We start from the raw sequence: 16542 nt of genomic DNA, 5'->3' as shown, positions 1-16542 counted from the left end.
CAAGATGGCCGTTCCATACCTCAGAGGGCAAGAAAAGCTCGACTCTGGATGCATTTCCATGACCATCTGTCTGTGTTCTAATGTGTGCTGGAGAAAGACCAATTGCCAGTCCAGTCAACTAATCAACACATTTTCTTTTTTGTTTTATTCTCAGTGATGTTTTAGGGACTCTTCTCGATCTATTAACCCTGAATCCAATAGCTCTCTTCCTCTAAATCTAGCTCTGGTGGTTGTAAATAAGTCCTGGGCAGTTTTGGTAACTGAGAAACAGATGAGCCTTTGCACAGGGCAGGAGGGTCATGTCCTCATAGTTTGCCTCTGGCCTTTTGCTTGGTATTCTGACCCTCATATTTTAGAACTTCATCATAAAAGATGTCTGAGTATATAGACTTTATCCCAAATTGCTTCCTTCAGCAGTATGTTATGTATTTTTATTGTTTTATGTTGCATCTTCCTTTATTGAGGACACTGTCTTCATATTGTGGTAATATTTTCCCCAGAAATATATTGACACATTGAATTTCGGAAGTACTTACTGTGTAATTATCAAATAACATGTTAATGGCAAGTATTCTGTCATGTTTCTTTTTAAAAAAATTTCTTTATTTAATTTTATATATTATTATTTTTTTAAAAACTTGCTATAGGGTACATGTACTCACCAGAGAGAGAGACAGAGAGAGAGAGAGAGAAAGAAAGCAAACTACTCCTCCAAAATGCAAACCATGGTTGACCATGGGGAGTCTAGCACTTTAACCACCATGCCACCTGCTGGCCCCTCTGTTATGTTTCTTTTACTCTTTTTCTGTACCAATCATAGATGGGCTAGAATCTCCACCACTAGGATGTCTTTGTACCTGGGGGAATTACTTGGACAAAGAATATTTAGTAGCTTTCTTTTAATTTCATGCCCCTATCTAAAATTCAAAATCCTTGATATATTAATTTTTACTTGAGGTATCTAAATACAGCTTTGAATATTGTGACATGCCTTATGTTAATTACTCCCTATTAACTTTGAAAGAGTCCCAAATTAAAAACTCTTAACATGGAACTATATTACTCTGATTTCAACAAAAATTGAGAAACTAGTGCTACCAGTTGCTTTTTATCAAGTCAGTAAGGGATTTGAGATTTGTGCTTTGTTATTCTAATTTTAAAATCCAATTGTTAATGTAGAAAAGTCATAATTTTATAAAAGTAGATATTTTCTCTTCATGATTTAGATCTTCGCTATTTTTAAGACTTGGCGAAGTTTCTAAGTGTGAGAAGGTAAATTAGAGTACTGTTAGAAAGACCTCTCTCTTGTGTGTATTTAGGAACAGAATGTTCTTGATGACCACCCGATATTAGACATGTTTCTTCTCTCTTCCGCTGGTTCATTGCAGAGAAGTCTCATTTAGTTGCCAGCTCCGTGCTACGACTGTCAGCCAGCTTAACTAATGTACCTGTGATGTTCCTACTGCATCAACGCACTTCTGCTCAACACGACTGCCAGAGGTGGCAAAGACGTGTGATTTTCCAAGGCATAGGGACAGAGAGACTCAGAGTTTAGGTAGACATCATGTTCTCTTTGTTTGATCTCATTGCACTAGAAAATCCAGATCAGAAGATTCCGTTTCCTTTTTTTTAATTCGTAGCTCCTCTCCATAGACAGGAGTCACCTGTTGATGATGTGTACAATATTCTCCACTGGGCTGGTCTGAGGTGTATATAATGCTAGCTAAAGTCTCTTTATAATCTAAATTATGTATATTGATTGAACACATAAATATTAATAAAAATAAAAATCATGTTTAAAAAAAAGTCCATATGGGCAGGATAATAAGCCAATCTGAGATCAGCCTTTCCCTTCAATAGTCCCTGAATGGTTTACTTTTAAGTTCCTTACAAAGTCAACTTTCCCAAGAGGCTCAGTGTTCACATAAATGCTTTCAGATAGGTCTAAATTTTCACATAAATATTACGCAGGTTAAGCCACAGCTTCTACTAGTTACTCTTATTCACATTTTATTATTATTATTATTATTTTTGCTATAGGGCACGTGTGCTCACCAGAAAGACAGAGACAGAGAGACAGACAGCGAGAAATCACCCCCCCCAGGGGGGATGATCATGCCGCAATCCCTTCTCCTCCATTCTCCTCTTGGGATCTTGGGCGCACACGCACACGTACCCGGCGTGAGCTTAAGCTACCAGGTCCGGGACTCGAACTGTGCTTGACTACATGGGAGTCCAGTGACATAGCCATTATGCTAACTACTAGTCCCTTTTTGGAGAGATTTTTTTTTTCTTATTCACATTTTATTCTAAATGTGCCTCTTAGAATATTAAATATATTTTTTAAACTCATGTATAAGTTCTCAACAAGCTAGATAAGTCACATCTTAGCAACTGTCCTGATCTTCCTGTATTTTAATGTGTCAGCAGACTAATTGGGTTACGCCTGAAAAAAGAGATTAAAAATATTTATCTTCCATTTAATATTCCATGCAGTGAGCATGTCTTCTCTGTCAAGAATTCCTATTCAGAACCTAGGAGAGGAAAAAAATATATAGGCTTGTGTTTACACTATTCATTATTGATCTGATTTTTTTTGGCTTATTTTTATATTTCTAGGCGTGTGATTTCAAGCATCTAATACTTGATTTCTGTACCTAAAATCTAATATGAATAACAAACTCTTTCCTCCTAAGGAATATTTATGTAGATGAAGCAGTAACACTATTTATAGCTTATTTTCAAGTTATGCATGTATCACTTGGGAGCAGGTGACAGCTACTGCCTACCTTTGAGATGTGCGTCAGCCCTGCTGGGACATATTGGAAGTAATGGAAATATGGCTGCCATGGCAGGAAGAGCCCCCCAAAACCTCCCACGTTCAGCCATCTCTTTTTCTGATTTTCTTGTTACTATTCCAGTTTCTTCTAATTACATCTAGAATTATTTTATTTGTCTCGATTACTTTTTAAATTTTGTTTGTTTGTTTAGTTAGTGTGTTGTTAAGTAATAACAGAGAGAGAGTTATACAAACCCTTCATACTTCAAGACAGCAGGAACATAGACATAGCTGGAATGTTCAGGTCAGTCTGAGGTCTGAATTTGGCATTAAAAGAATATAAAATCCCATTTGGAGGGCCTATCCCAAATCTATCTAATCAGAAGCTCTGGGGAAGAGGGGTATGCCAAGCTGTCTGTCTTAAAGAACCCTTTGGGTGATTGTGTTATATGTTCGAGTTTGAGACTCACAGCCCTATGTAAGAAATACCACCTCCAAAGCAATAATTTTAGGATTAAATAATTTATGTATTTAGTGCAAGCATATAATTAACCTTCAATACAATAAAAGTTAGCTAATTACAGTTAGTCCTTGTCAAATGCTATCATCAGCTGGAAGAAACATCAAGGCTGGGAATCTAACATCTACGTAGACGTAGACACATACAATCCATAGCATCCTTAGAGAAATATTGGGTTGACAGAGTGGTCGTGATGCATTTTTGCAAAGAAAACCATAGAAAAATACGTCAGGACTTTTCCAACTCCTGAATTGTTCTGTTTGCATCTCGTGCTATAACATGCATGCAAATTATCCAGGATCTCAAGCACAGATCTTGATTCAGACAGGTTGGAAGTGGGGTCTGAGCTTCTGCATTTCTGATCAGCCATCAGATGATGTGTGGCTGATGGTCCGGGGACCACACCTTGCGTAGCAAGGATTTGACCTGTGACCCCATTATTTTCACTTGACAGCTCTTATAGTCTTCAAAGCAATCTTAAAGAAAAATTTGAATATTCACAACCAAACCAAAGGATATAAGCCAGATGACAAAGCAGAGCTTTTCTGGGGTTCCTGTCACCTACTCTGACTTTTCTGGAGGGGTCCCTGTCACCTACTCTGACTTTTCTGGGGGGTTCCTGTCAGCTACTCTGACTTTTCTGGGGTTTCCTGTCAGCTGCTCTGACTTTTCTGGGGGGTTCCTGTCAGCTACTCTTCTGAGTAGTAGCTTCGGACCATCTCTTTAAGAAGCAATTTAAACACTTCTCAAGAAGATTTGGAAAGTAGGCATACATTCCTAAAATCTCATCATCACTTCCCATTAATTGCGTTAGTCTGGGAGGGGAGGCATAGCATTGCTGAGCTCCTTAAAAGGGGAGGCATCTATTATTAACCAATGTAGGACTGCCAGCAGGTAGATCTCACTTTGCAAAACACCTAGAGGAGTACATGCGCTTACATTGCACAGTAAATTGTCACATTTAGTTTTTAAAAGCAGCTTGTCTTTTGAAGCTAATCTTGGTTGAAGTTACTTACTTAAATACACAGGTTCTTAGTAGGAAGCCTCCTAGGTGCCACCAAGTGGAAATTTTTTTTTTTTTTTTAAATTTTGCTAAAATGGTGGCTGGCCATCATTCAGCAGTAGCACAGGTTTTCAAAGAAATGATTTAAAAATTTAATTCAGATTTGTAGGTTTTTTTTTTTTTTAGCCCCCTAGAGGGCATATGCATTCCTCTAATGGAGACAGAGGGAGAGAAGGGAGAAATCACCCTTTTAGGAGAATGGTCACTCTGCAGTCCCCTCTTCTGCTGTATTTCTCCTTCCTTTGGGGATTCTGGATGCATCTGCCTGTTTTTCAAGCTGTCGTGTCTGAGACTTGAAGCACACAGCCAAACATGTGGGATCTAGCTGCCCTAACCACCAGGCCATGGATCTGGTTTATGGTCTATATTTCAGTAGAGGAAACTTTGTGGTATTAAATGATTTTGTCTTCCTTTTTTTCTTGTCTTTGTTTTTGTTTTATTGAAAGGCATGTGAGCTTGCCAGAGAAAGACAGAGAGATAGAAAGTGAGAGATCACCCTCCAGGGGAGATGGCCGTATGCAATCCCTTCTCCATTCTCCTCTTGGGATTTTCAGCACACACGCACACGCACCTGGTGTGATTTTCAAGCTGCCGGCTTCGGATCTTGAACTGTCCATTCAGCCGGGTGGCATCCAGTGCCTTCGCCTTCATGCCACCTGCTGGCCCAAGCAGTTCTGCCTTTAAAACAACATAGCGAAGTATTTAAAAATGGTGTGACAATAGAAATAACACAGCTTATTTAAGTAGCATCAACTTACGTGTAAGACTTTCCACTTCTTACGGACTGTGGCTTTTTAGGTCTGGTAAAATGATTTGCACTTGATTGGATTTGGCCCCTCCATCCTGCATAGCTGTAGACAAATTTACAAAGCACAAATTTTAATTTAGCTGGACTTCCTTGAATGATACGGTTCTATATTAAGGTTGTTACACACAGTTTACACCATTGGAATTCTGTTCATGAAGCTCTTACTGTAAAGTCATCTTGAATAGTAAGAATAATCAGACTACATTTTTATAGTAAGCAGTCGTAAAACAATTATCCCAGAAATGAAATACTGGCTCCATGTCAGCAAAAGATACCATCTCTAAACTGCTCCGAAAACCACCATTGCCCACAGCTCTGTGCTTACACTGTCTCGGCTCCATAATATTTATTTCCTAGTTATTACGACAGAAAGCTCCTGGTCACTGGCACGTGTGCCTGGTGTGTGTGGGCTTGAAAGGGCTGGGGATTCGAACCACAGTTACCTGTTGGGATCTGGCTTCTCTTGAACAACGTATTGCTGCTGTGCCCCAGAGCACATCCACGTAATAGATTTTTAAAATGCTTTTAAATATCAGGTTCAACCTCAGTTTTGTATATACTTCATGGGCAGATTTTGACTTCCTGTTTGGATCTTGCATTTTTGCTAAGAAAATTGTTAGGTCATTGGGGAATTCATGACATTTTCTTCTGTGCAAAAATGCATCATGACTTTCTCGATGACCCACTACGTTTTATGACATGGACTTTTTTTTATTGTCTGTCATTTTTAAGTTTATAGTAGTGCTTGTAACAACACTTGTGTTCGTTTCCTATTTGTTTTTACACATCATAGGGAGATGCCAGTAGTTAGCCTTGGTTTTCAGTTTCATATTATACACAGGAAGAATGGAAACACATTCTCACTTACAGATTTAAACCAAAACTCTTAGTGAAAGGATTTGAGGGGCTGGCCCCATAGCATAGTGGCTAAGAGAGCTGGATCCCTGAAAAATATGCTGGTCACATCTGCATGTGTTCTCCAGATCCTAACAGGAACAAGAACTGGAGGGAAAGGGGTATGCTCATCCCACTCATGGTGTGCTCCCTCCTCCTCTGAGTGCGTGTATGTGCCCCTGGCAGATCATAAAGGAGTGGTGGGGCACACTAGTTAGGTTTGCTACCTCTGTCATTATAAATATTCATTTGCTCTCCACAACAGCATTTTTACAGAGTTTTATTTTTGTCACTCACAGATTTTCTCAGAAAGAGAATTTTCAAAAACATATGTTATTTGAAAATAAACTTAATTTAGTTTTGTCTGTTAGGTATCTTAACAGAGAGACTAGTGTTTTTTAAAATCGCTATTTAAAAGGCTTGGTTGAAAATGTCTATTCCAGGGGACCAGCAGTTAGCATAATGACTATATTACTGAACTCCCATGTAGTCGACCGTGGTTCGAGTCCCGGACCCAGTAGCTTAAACTCATGCCGGATTTGTGTGCGTGTGTGCCCAGGATCCAGAGAGGAGAATGGAGAAAGGATTGTGGTATGGCTGTCCCCCCGGAGGGGTGATTTCTCACTTTCTGTCTCTCTGTCTCTCTCTCTCTTTCTGGCGAGCACATTCGCCCTATAGCAAAAACCTCTCAAAAAAAAAAAAATGTGGATTCCAGATAAAATTATATTCCCTAGGAAAGCAATACTTTCAAATACTTTTTGTATTAAAACACAAAGAGTGTACTCTCTGTTAATATCTTGTTTCAGGGACAGGTTATAATGTAGACCTTAGAGTTATCTCAGAACACTTGTTACTGTGCTTCTAAGTATGATTCTGTGTTACTCAGAAGTTTTAGTTGAACTTGTGAAAAAAAAAAATCAGAGTGACTTTACATAAAAAAGGAGTGTATTGGTCCATTTAAGGAAAAGGTAGGGACAGGGTGAGCAGAGTACGACTGACTTGAAGCACCCCAACATTTAAACCATGTGCCTGCTGCCGCACTGTCCTCTTTTCTACCTGTGTGGTATTGCACACAGTAAAGCCTTTGGATTCCTTGACTATGAACTGCGCATGCTATTATCTTCTTCAGAGAGTTGTTGTATTAATACATGGAGATGCTAGAATGAGACCTCAGACGTAGTAAACATATGATACTACCAAAATCATTTTATTGCCAAATCCCCTTTCATCAGGTGGGCTCTCCTTGTACCAACACCATCCTTACCAGCAGTTCCAGGTTTCCATTTTCCCAACACCAAAGTCAGCAAAATACCTAGCTGTGACAGTGATCAACCTCAGAACAGCAGTCCTTGAACGATTTGGGCGATGGCCAGTTCCCATGGCCAGAAAGTAAATGCAGTGCTCTGAAAAGCGAGGAGTGAGTCACATGGTACAATAGGCTTCAATCCCAAGGTCTCCGAGTAGGGGAGGGAGATTTTCCAAAGAAAAGTCAAGGTTCTTTTACCAGGAGAGAATGAAGTGGATTGGAGCAGGCAAGACCAATAGCTGTGAATTTTTAAAGTTCTTTTGATCTGGATTCTGACACCGTGGCTACATACTTAATGTTCGTTCTGAATATTTTGGTCTCTTTCTTTTATTTTTTTTATTTACAACCCATTATTGCATACCTCTATAGTGTACATTATGGTTTTTCGAAGTATGCATGTAGCACATGACGATCAAATGAAGAGTATTACTATATGCATCATTTTCAACAGAGGACTTTACATTCTTTTGTCTGTCAAGTGTCTCTCCTTCCCCCTGCCATCAACCTTCTATCGTCCACTCCCCTCCCTTAGAGTCTATGGTATCTACACTTATCCTCCCTACTAGCATGTCTTCGTAGCTTTCAATTTCTGCCATAGAATGCAGACATTTTGTATATAGGGAACAGAGATATACAGTGTTTATTTTTCATAGTCTGCCTTACTTCACCTTGTATTAAATCTGTATTCATCCACTTTGAATCAAAAGACAGAATCTTTTTGTTACTTATGTCCAAGAAATATTCTTTAATGTATATGTGCTCCATTTTTTCAATCCAGTCATCTGTTCTTGGGCATTTAGATTGATTCCATGTCTGAGCAAATGTGAATAATGCTACAATAAACATGGAAAACAGAAAGACACTTGAACATCCATGTTTATTGGTCTCTTTCTAATTTTAAACATTTGTAGACTGTCTATACAGATATTCAGTACTATTACTTTTGTTTAGTAACCTTAAATAAAGTGTCAGATTTGCTAACAACTGGCATGTTAGCTTTCGTTACCAAAATGTTGTCTCATTTGAATTTTACTATTTTTCTGTTTTATCTAAGAGTAATAGTAAAAAAAAAAAAAAGTCTCCTGCTAAAGCAAAACAAAATAAAGCACTTCACAAATATGCTTCACAATTTATAAGATATTCCAGACGACGGTCTTGTAGGCTCCCCTTACTTTTACTTTTATAAGATTATCATTGAAGTATACTCTTTCAGTCTGCTCTGCAATCTACTGTGTCATTCATCTAACTTATTCAGTAGAGTTTTTCTCCCCAAAGGTAAATAAGATTTTAGGCTTACAGTCTCAGAAAAGCTAGAATTTCAGAGTCAATAGCATATAAGCATAATCATAAAGAAAATGTTTAAAGTAATATGTTCATTCATCAGTTCGACAAAAATAGAGAGCCTTTTATTTTCCATGCAAAGATCTTTGTCTTCATGGAGTTTATAATTTAACAACTATAGATAGATGATAAAAATGGATTGGCAGTATCACTCCTTTGACGTTACTCTTTCTCTCTCTCTCTCTGTCTCTCAAGCATACATGCCCTATAGTAAAAAAAAAAAAAAAGATTCTGAGAAACTGTTAATATTAAAAATGAAAAAGACTTAAGTGAGTATGATATTAATTGTAGCAAAGTAATGATTTTCAAAATATTGCATGAATATAAGATTAGTACGTTTCATTGGGCTAGAATATAAACTTCAAGTGAAATTCAATTACGAGATAAGAAATTTAATGAAGTTGCTTGAATGAAGGATAGCATGATCTTGAGTAAGAATTTTTTGAGTGATTTATTAATCACGTATCTTGATACTATTGGTAGCAGCATAACATTTAATAAATCTAAATGGCCACCAATAGAGGAGCATTTACAGGCAAGCCACTGGAAAAAAAATGTGTCATGTAATCCCAGAACACCAAAGAGAAAATTTATCTGCAAGTTCGTGTGTGTGGATCAATAGGGATAGATCTGGTACACACATGGGAACTAGTTAATAGCAGTTATTCCTGAGGCACACAGAGGATGGAGCTGTGAAAAAGACCTTTCCTTTTTTTTTTTTTCTTTAATTGCCAGAGGGCACATGCAGTTGCCAAAGAAACAGAGAGGGGGGAGAGAGAGAAGGAGAGAGGAAGTATCCCTCAGTGGGTTGTGGTCATGCTGCAATGCCTTCCCTCCGTCCTGGTGGGATTTGGGGCACTGTCACACATTCATCCAGCCTGTTCATTGAGGGGCTGGGTTGGGGTTTGAACCATGGTTGGCCATGTGACATAGGAAGTATGTGGTGCTGTTAATAGTAAGTATTAAACACTATTGTTCTTGAAAGAGTAGGAGAAGAGAGATTTTTGAAACCTGGGGAGGAGAAAATCCTATGGAGATTGTTCTTTTTTAGAGTCATCGTGTCCTTAACCCAGGGACAATAGCAGGGAGAGTGCTGGAGAACAGACAGCGCAACATCATTGCTCTCTTTCATCTTCCCTGCTCCTACTTCCTACTCAGGTCTCCATTGGCGGATGGCTGCCAGAAAGCAGTGACATGGATTGATAGGGCCTGTACCATGGGATGTAAATTGGTGTAGTCTGTTCCATTGATAGAATATGCACAGATAAATTTCTCAGGTTCTAGAACAGGATAAAGAAGGATGGAGGGAGTAGCTATAGGGTCTATGAGTATTACAAATAAAACAAACAAACAAACATACATGCTTCTATTGCATACCGTGGATTTAAACTTATTTTATATATGCTTATGTTCGTAACTTTGTTATAGCAACACCATTTTGTGGTCTGAGTCAGTGTTCTACATTATACTTATAAATCACCAACTTAAATGTGGCTTTGTGGAGATAAAAACAAAGGAAGAAAACAGCAACTGTTGCATGTGTAACGAATCCCCAAAATATCAAATTCATTAAAATATAAACACTAGCGAAAAACTAGCTAAATATAGTTCTGTTTTGTTTTGTTTTAGTAAAGAAAAAATGTTTAAAAATACTAATAAAGAATATACTGGGGGAAAACATGGTAAGATAAATGAAAAAAAAAAAAAAAGACACTGTAATACTGTGAGCTAAACATTTTATCAAAAATAGAGATGTCTCCTGGGGTATGCTTGGATGTTTTCCAAGGTTCCTTCAAGCTCTAAGTCTCTTTGTGCCTGAGAATTATCGTTTGATCCTGTTTCCATTCCTGTGAATAAGCTGTCAACCTCAAGATGTTTTTTAACTATCCGTAAGTGACTGTCATTTAATTGTGAGTTGTGTGAATAAATGTTACAATGTAGTGTCAGTCCATATCCCCGGATATGTGTATGCTTAGAAGACAACGAACTATCATCAGGCAAATGCCAGCCTTGGGGATAATGAAATCTGAGTTTGACTTTGCTAATTGTATATCCTTCATCAAGCTACCGTCGAGTGTCACATCATGATGTTTTGTTCAATGATGGACTGCATGGTCTCTTAAGATTATAATAGTGCTGAAAAATTCCCATTATCTGGTGATGTTATAGCTGTTGTAATGTCAGTTTGTGGCAATGCTGATGTAAAAGCAAAATCCAAAACCCTGCTCTCTGCCAGTCATATAAAAGTATAACACACATTATAGTATACAATAATTGATAGTGATTGTAAACAACTTTATTTCTGGTCTGTATTTGTTATGTCATGCCTTCTGTCATTATTTGAGAGTATTCTACTTGTGAGAAGAATGTTTACCGTAAAAGGATATGACGTGGCCTGCTGGCAGCAGCGTCATATAGTTTGCATTTACTGCACCCTTGGGTCCACCATTTTCTCTTATGCTTGACTTAATTTCGTCGAGTTTTGTTCATTATGGTGCCTTAAGTGTAGAAAATGCACTGTGGATGACGCCAGTAAGAAGCCAGGTTGGATGACTGATCTGGAAATAAAATGAAACTGATTAAGGAATACAAAGATGGAAAATTACTCACCAGTCAGATATGTCCCATCCCACCACAGCTACGATACCGAGAAACAAGAACAAAGTGATGGAAATGCGTAAAAATCGGTGGGCATTGCAGGGAACAAGACTGAAAAAACACCCCTCAGCACTATGACGGTCATGAGCAAAGCAAAATGGGTGTTGGCAGTGTTGACAGAAAAGGCCGGACCTATCTACAGTGTTGAAATTATTGCTACTTTTGACTGGTTTAAATGATTCAAGAATCATTACTCATTACATAATGTGAAAGTGAGTGGTGACTCATGAGTGCTGATATAAAGGCAGCTGAAGAATTTTTGGAAACTCTAGATGAGATGATTATGGAGGAAAATTACTTGCCTGAACAAATATTCAATATGGATGAAAACTCTTTTCTAGAAATGGATTCCTGGAATAACTTTCACTTATATGAAGACCAAGGCAATATAAGGCAGTACCAGGTTTAAAGGCTTTTTTGTTGCTTTCTTTTGTTATAGGGTATGTGTGCTTACCATAGAGACAAACACAGAGAGAAGGGAGAGAGAAATCATCCCCCAAGGAGGATAGCCTAGAGACAAACAGAGAGAGAAGGAGAGAGAGAAATCATCCCCCAAGGAGGATAGCCACACCACAGTCCCTTCTCCCCCAGTCTCCTCAGAATTTTGGGTATACACACATATGTACCCGACATGATTTTCAGGCTGCTTGGTCCAGGACTTGAACTACACAGTCCGCCATATGGGATCCAGTGCCTTAACCTTCATGCCACCCACCAACCCAAGTTTAAGGCTTTTAAGGACTGGTTGGAGGGCAGCGTTGTACCGTACAAATTAAAACCCTTTGATGGTGAATCTCGGAATTTCAAGCATCTCAATAAGCATACACTGACCATGTAGTACAGGAGGAATAAGTCATGGATGACCCAGCAGATCTTCCAAGGTCCTCTCCTGAATTGAATGGCAGAAAAATGGAGAAGTGCTGTTAGGAGAATAATGTATGTTTCAAGATGTTGCTAACTGTTGATAATGCTATCACATATTCTTTTTTATTAGTGGTTTTCATTGTAATAGCAAAGTGGTGTGTGTGTGTGTGTGTGTATATACACACAATAGCAAAATGGTGTGTGTGTATATACACACACACACACACACACACACACATACATATATAAACACAATAATTATTCCAACCAGTGAATTCTGTATTAGATAGTCAGGAAAGTCCTGACATCTTTCTGTGTTTTCCTGCACAAAAACGTGTCATGACTTTCCTGACAACCCAGTAGTTAGTTTTAGTCATTTTGGGGGCCCACGACCTGAGGAGAACCGTTGCCTGGGCCGTTGCTACAATAAAGGAAGACACCGATGCAATTCTAGAGGGATTGTAACAACCAGGACTGCATCAGGAACCTTGCTTGGGCTTGGGGTGATGTCTCCAAGGTCTGTATGACATCTGGAAGAAGGCGTTCTAGAGGTTCATCCATGACTTCAAGAATTTGCCAAGTATGAGGAGGTTGCAGAAATCAGAGCTCTGATTGAGATGGCAAACCTCTTTAACCTGAGTGAGGATGAAAATGATGTTGAAGACTTCATGGAGGTGGTTCCTGAGAAACTAACTCATGAGGGCTCATTTGAACTGGAACATAGTCTCCTAGCTGAAGAAGAGCAAAAGAAAAGGAAACTGAAAGGGAAGAAAAAAGTTCCAAGAAAACTCAGTGAAGAGTTTAGCAGCTTTTGCGGACCTCAATAAATGCCTTAAAAGGTTGGGAAAATGTAGGCCCTAACACTAGAAGGTTTTAATTAATAGAGAGTAATGTTCATTGTATATTATTTGCTTACAAGCAAATACATGATGATAACAATAAATGAGGGGACCAGCAGGTGGCATGGTGGTTGCGGGTGCTAGACTCCCACATGACTGATCATGGTTTGAGTCTTGGACCCGACAGCTTGCTATCTCATTTTCTCTCTCTCTCTCTCTCACTCTGCCCCTCTCTGGTCAAATTAAAATAAATGAATGAATAAATAAAGTTAAATAAAATAATTCTTTTAAAAAAAATAAACAAAGCAAATTATTGTAGACATATTTTTAAATATTTAGTTTCATTATTATTTTTTTAAGTTACTGAAGGGCACATGCTCATACCAGAGAGAGACAGAATGAAAGAGAGAGATATGGAGGGAAAGTGAGAAAGCAACTCACCAGGTCTATGACTCAAACTGCAGTTGGCCATGTGGGAGTCCAGTGTCTTAACCATCATCCCACCTGCTGACCTCTATACTTACTTTTTAAAGAGAGCTACTGCCTGTTATTTTAAATCTTTAGGACTATCCATACTGTTTGCCATAAGGTCTGTACTAACTTACAATCCACAAATAGCATAACACAGATCCTCTTCTAAATGTATCATTGCCAGCATTTGTTATTTTTTACCTTTTGATTACAATTCATTCTATTTTTAAATTTATTTATTTCCTTCTTGAGAGTAAGAAAAAGAGAGAGAAGCATTCTCAACAGTGTCTCATGCCATGATTCCTCTTTTCCGTGCCTGCCTTCCTATTCTGCCAAGATCATGAGTGTGTGCACTTGCCTGACATGTACAAATTACCCAGAGAGCCAAACATGTGCTCTTACATGCAAATTCAGCATCACTTGAGCAGTGAGCTGGCCAGATAATAGCCATTCCAACTGAGGGGTGTTATCTTATTGTGGGGACATACATTTCCCAAATGATTAATGACATTAAGCATCCTTTCATATGCTTTTTGACCATTTGTATTTTATTTCTTTGAGAACTATTTATTCATATTATTTGCCCATTTTTCAAACTATTTTTGTTGCTGAGTTGTTTGATTCTTTGTGTTTTCTTTTTATTAATTTCTAGCTGAATGTGTAAGTTGTAAAAATTTTTCTTCCATTTTGTTGGTTGTCTCTTTGCTCCGTTAATTATTTCCTTACTGTACAGAAGATTTTTAATGTGATATAGTCCCATATTTCTGTTTTCACTTTGTGGTCTGTGTTTTAAAGGTTTTATTTTAAAAACTCTTTGCCCATTCCAATATCCTAAAGTGTTTCCCCTGTATTTGCTTCTAGAAATTTTGTAGTTTCAGGTTTTGTGTTTAACTGTTTAATCCATTACGAGTTGAAATTTCATATAAGATGAGAGTAAAGGGTTTGGTTTAATTCTTCTGCAAATGGATGTATAATTTTCCCAGTGCCATTTATTGAAGAGGCTGGTCTTCTATTGATGTTCTTGTCACCTTTGTCAAAAATCAGCTGGTTGTATATACATAGACTTATTTGTGGCAGCACTATTTACAATAGCCAAGATACAGACTTAACCTGCTCCATCAACAAACAAATATAGGAAGTGTAGTGCGCATATATGTAAAGGAATACTACTCAGTCATTAAAAAGAATGAAATCTTGTCATTTGTGTAAGTGGACTTATAAGCCATTGTGTTAAGTGAAATGAGACAGGCATAGAAAGATAAATACCATGTTTTTATTTATATGTGGGAATTGGAAAAAAAATGGCCTCATGGAAGTAGAGAGTTGATGAATGGCTAGTAGAGGCTGGAAATGTGGATGCAGGGAGAGAGGGATGTTGATTAATTGAAACAAAATTATAGATATATGAGAGGAGGAAGTCATTTTATTATAAAATACAGTCAATATAGGTAAAAACAATTTATATCTCAGAGTAACAGAAAAGGAGTGTTGATTTTTGTTAGTGGTGAAAGATAGGGATCCAGTTTGATCTTTCTTCAGGTGGCTATCCAGTTTTTCCAGCACCATTTGCTGAAAATAGTTTCCTTTCCACACTGGATTTTCTGGTACCTTTTGTCAAAACTCAGATGTCTGCATGTTTTGGGGTTTATTTCCAGGGTCTGTATTCTGTTCCATTGGTCTACATGCCTGTTTTTGTGCCAGTACCTTGCTGTTTTTGATCATCATAGCTTTGTGTCTGCAGAAGTGTGTAGTCATGTCCTAGGTCTTGTCTTTACTCACCATTCACTCACTATTCACTCCCAACAACTTCAAGTCCTACAAGCTCCGTTCATAGTAAGTGACCCATACAGGTGTGCCTTTTTTTTTTTTTTTTAATTTATACCATGCTTGTACCTTTTCTACGTTTAGATATATAATACAGATGCCACCGTGTTACAGTTGCCTGACTGTATTCTGTACAGTGACATGTTGTCCAGGTTTGGAGCCTAGAAATCTGGTACCCTCTGTACCATGCAGGGTAGATACCTGGTAGGCTATGCCCCCAAGGCTGGCGTAAGTACCGTGTGGGATGTTCTCACAATGATGGAACGACCTAATGGCATGTTTCTCAGAACACGGCCCTTTGTTACATGGCACGTGGTTGTGTTTACTGTCTCTAGTCCGTAGTTTCTTCAACTGTAAAACCGAGAATGTATGACAACTGTGTTAGGTCACTGAGTTTACACATAGGAAGTAACGGCTCACAGTATTTTTCCAATACAAGTAAATTCTCTTCCCAGGGCGAGTGCTTTCCGTTCTTCCCCTGATTCTTGCCTTCATGAGGTGAATAGCAGGTAAACAGCTACCTCTGGTCCTATCACAAAGGCCTTTGAGGTTAAGATCCACCCAACTGGGTTTCCATGGTGATGCTCTCCTCCATTGGTGCAAATAATTAAGAATTGGCCGCCTTAATCTAAGAAAAGTCAGCAAAGTGAAGTTAGGATTCTTTCTTTGTCTTTGCCTGAACTATATAAGCAAAAGCAATATTTAAGCAGGGTGGATGGAGAGACAATTCATGTGCTTTCAGAGAATATACTTTTAAATAATGAAGTTTTTAGGTGTTTTTTTTTTTTCCCCTCTATGAATGAGACTATTTCAAGGGGAAGAAAGAAAATATATTCTTTGGGAACTAACTAGTCTTGCTAGTTTTATTGTTTCAATAGTTAAATAGTGCTTTGAGGATGTTATTGTGCCAAGCTATTAAGAACTGGTAAACCTTAATAGCATCTAAGAAAATAGTTTTCAATTTTCTTGTGTTCTTTAATTTCTTTAGGATATGTATACACCTCTCTTGTATTTTTAAGTAATAAAATGTATTGCCCTTTAAATAGTTGGCTCTCAGATGGGTTACAGTGAATTTTTTAATCTCCAAGTATTTATTGTACTCAGAATTGCTCAGGATAAGAATCTTTTTTTTTTTTTTTTTTTTTTTTAAAAGGGGTTTTCTGTTATGGGTGTTG

The 16542-nt window shown here is 38.0% G+C and overlaps 1 protein-coding gene across 1 annotated transcript in view; it reads left to right on the top strand.

The window, feature by feature from the left end:
• The window catches only part of LOC102503407 (zinc finger protein 385D-like), a 673076-nt gene that overhangs the window by 9624 nt on the left and 646910 nt on the right, over positions 1 to 16542 (top strand).

The sequence above is a fragment of the Tupaia chinensis genome, unplaced genomic scaffold (assembly GCF_000334495.1).
Source record: "Tupaia chinensis unplaced genomic scaffold, TupChi_1.0 Scaffold000389_1, whole genome shotgun sequence".
Classification (NCBI taxonomy): domain Eukaryota; kingdom Metazoa; phylum Chordata; class Mammalia; order Scandentia; family Tupaiidae; genus Tupaia; species Tupaia belangeri.
This window is presented reverse-complemented; position numbering and strand designations above follow the sequence as displayed.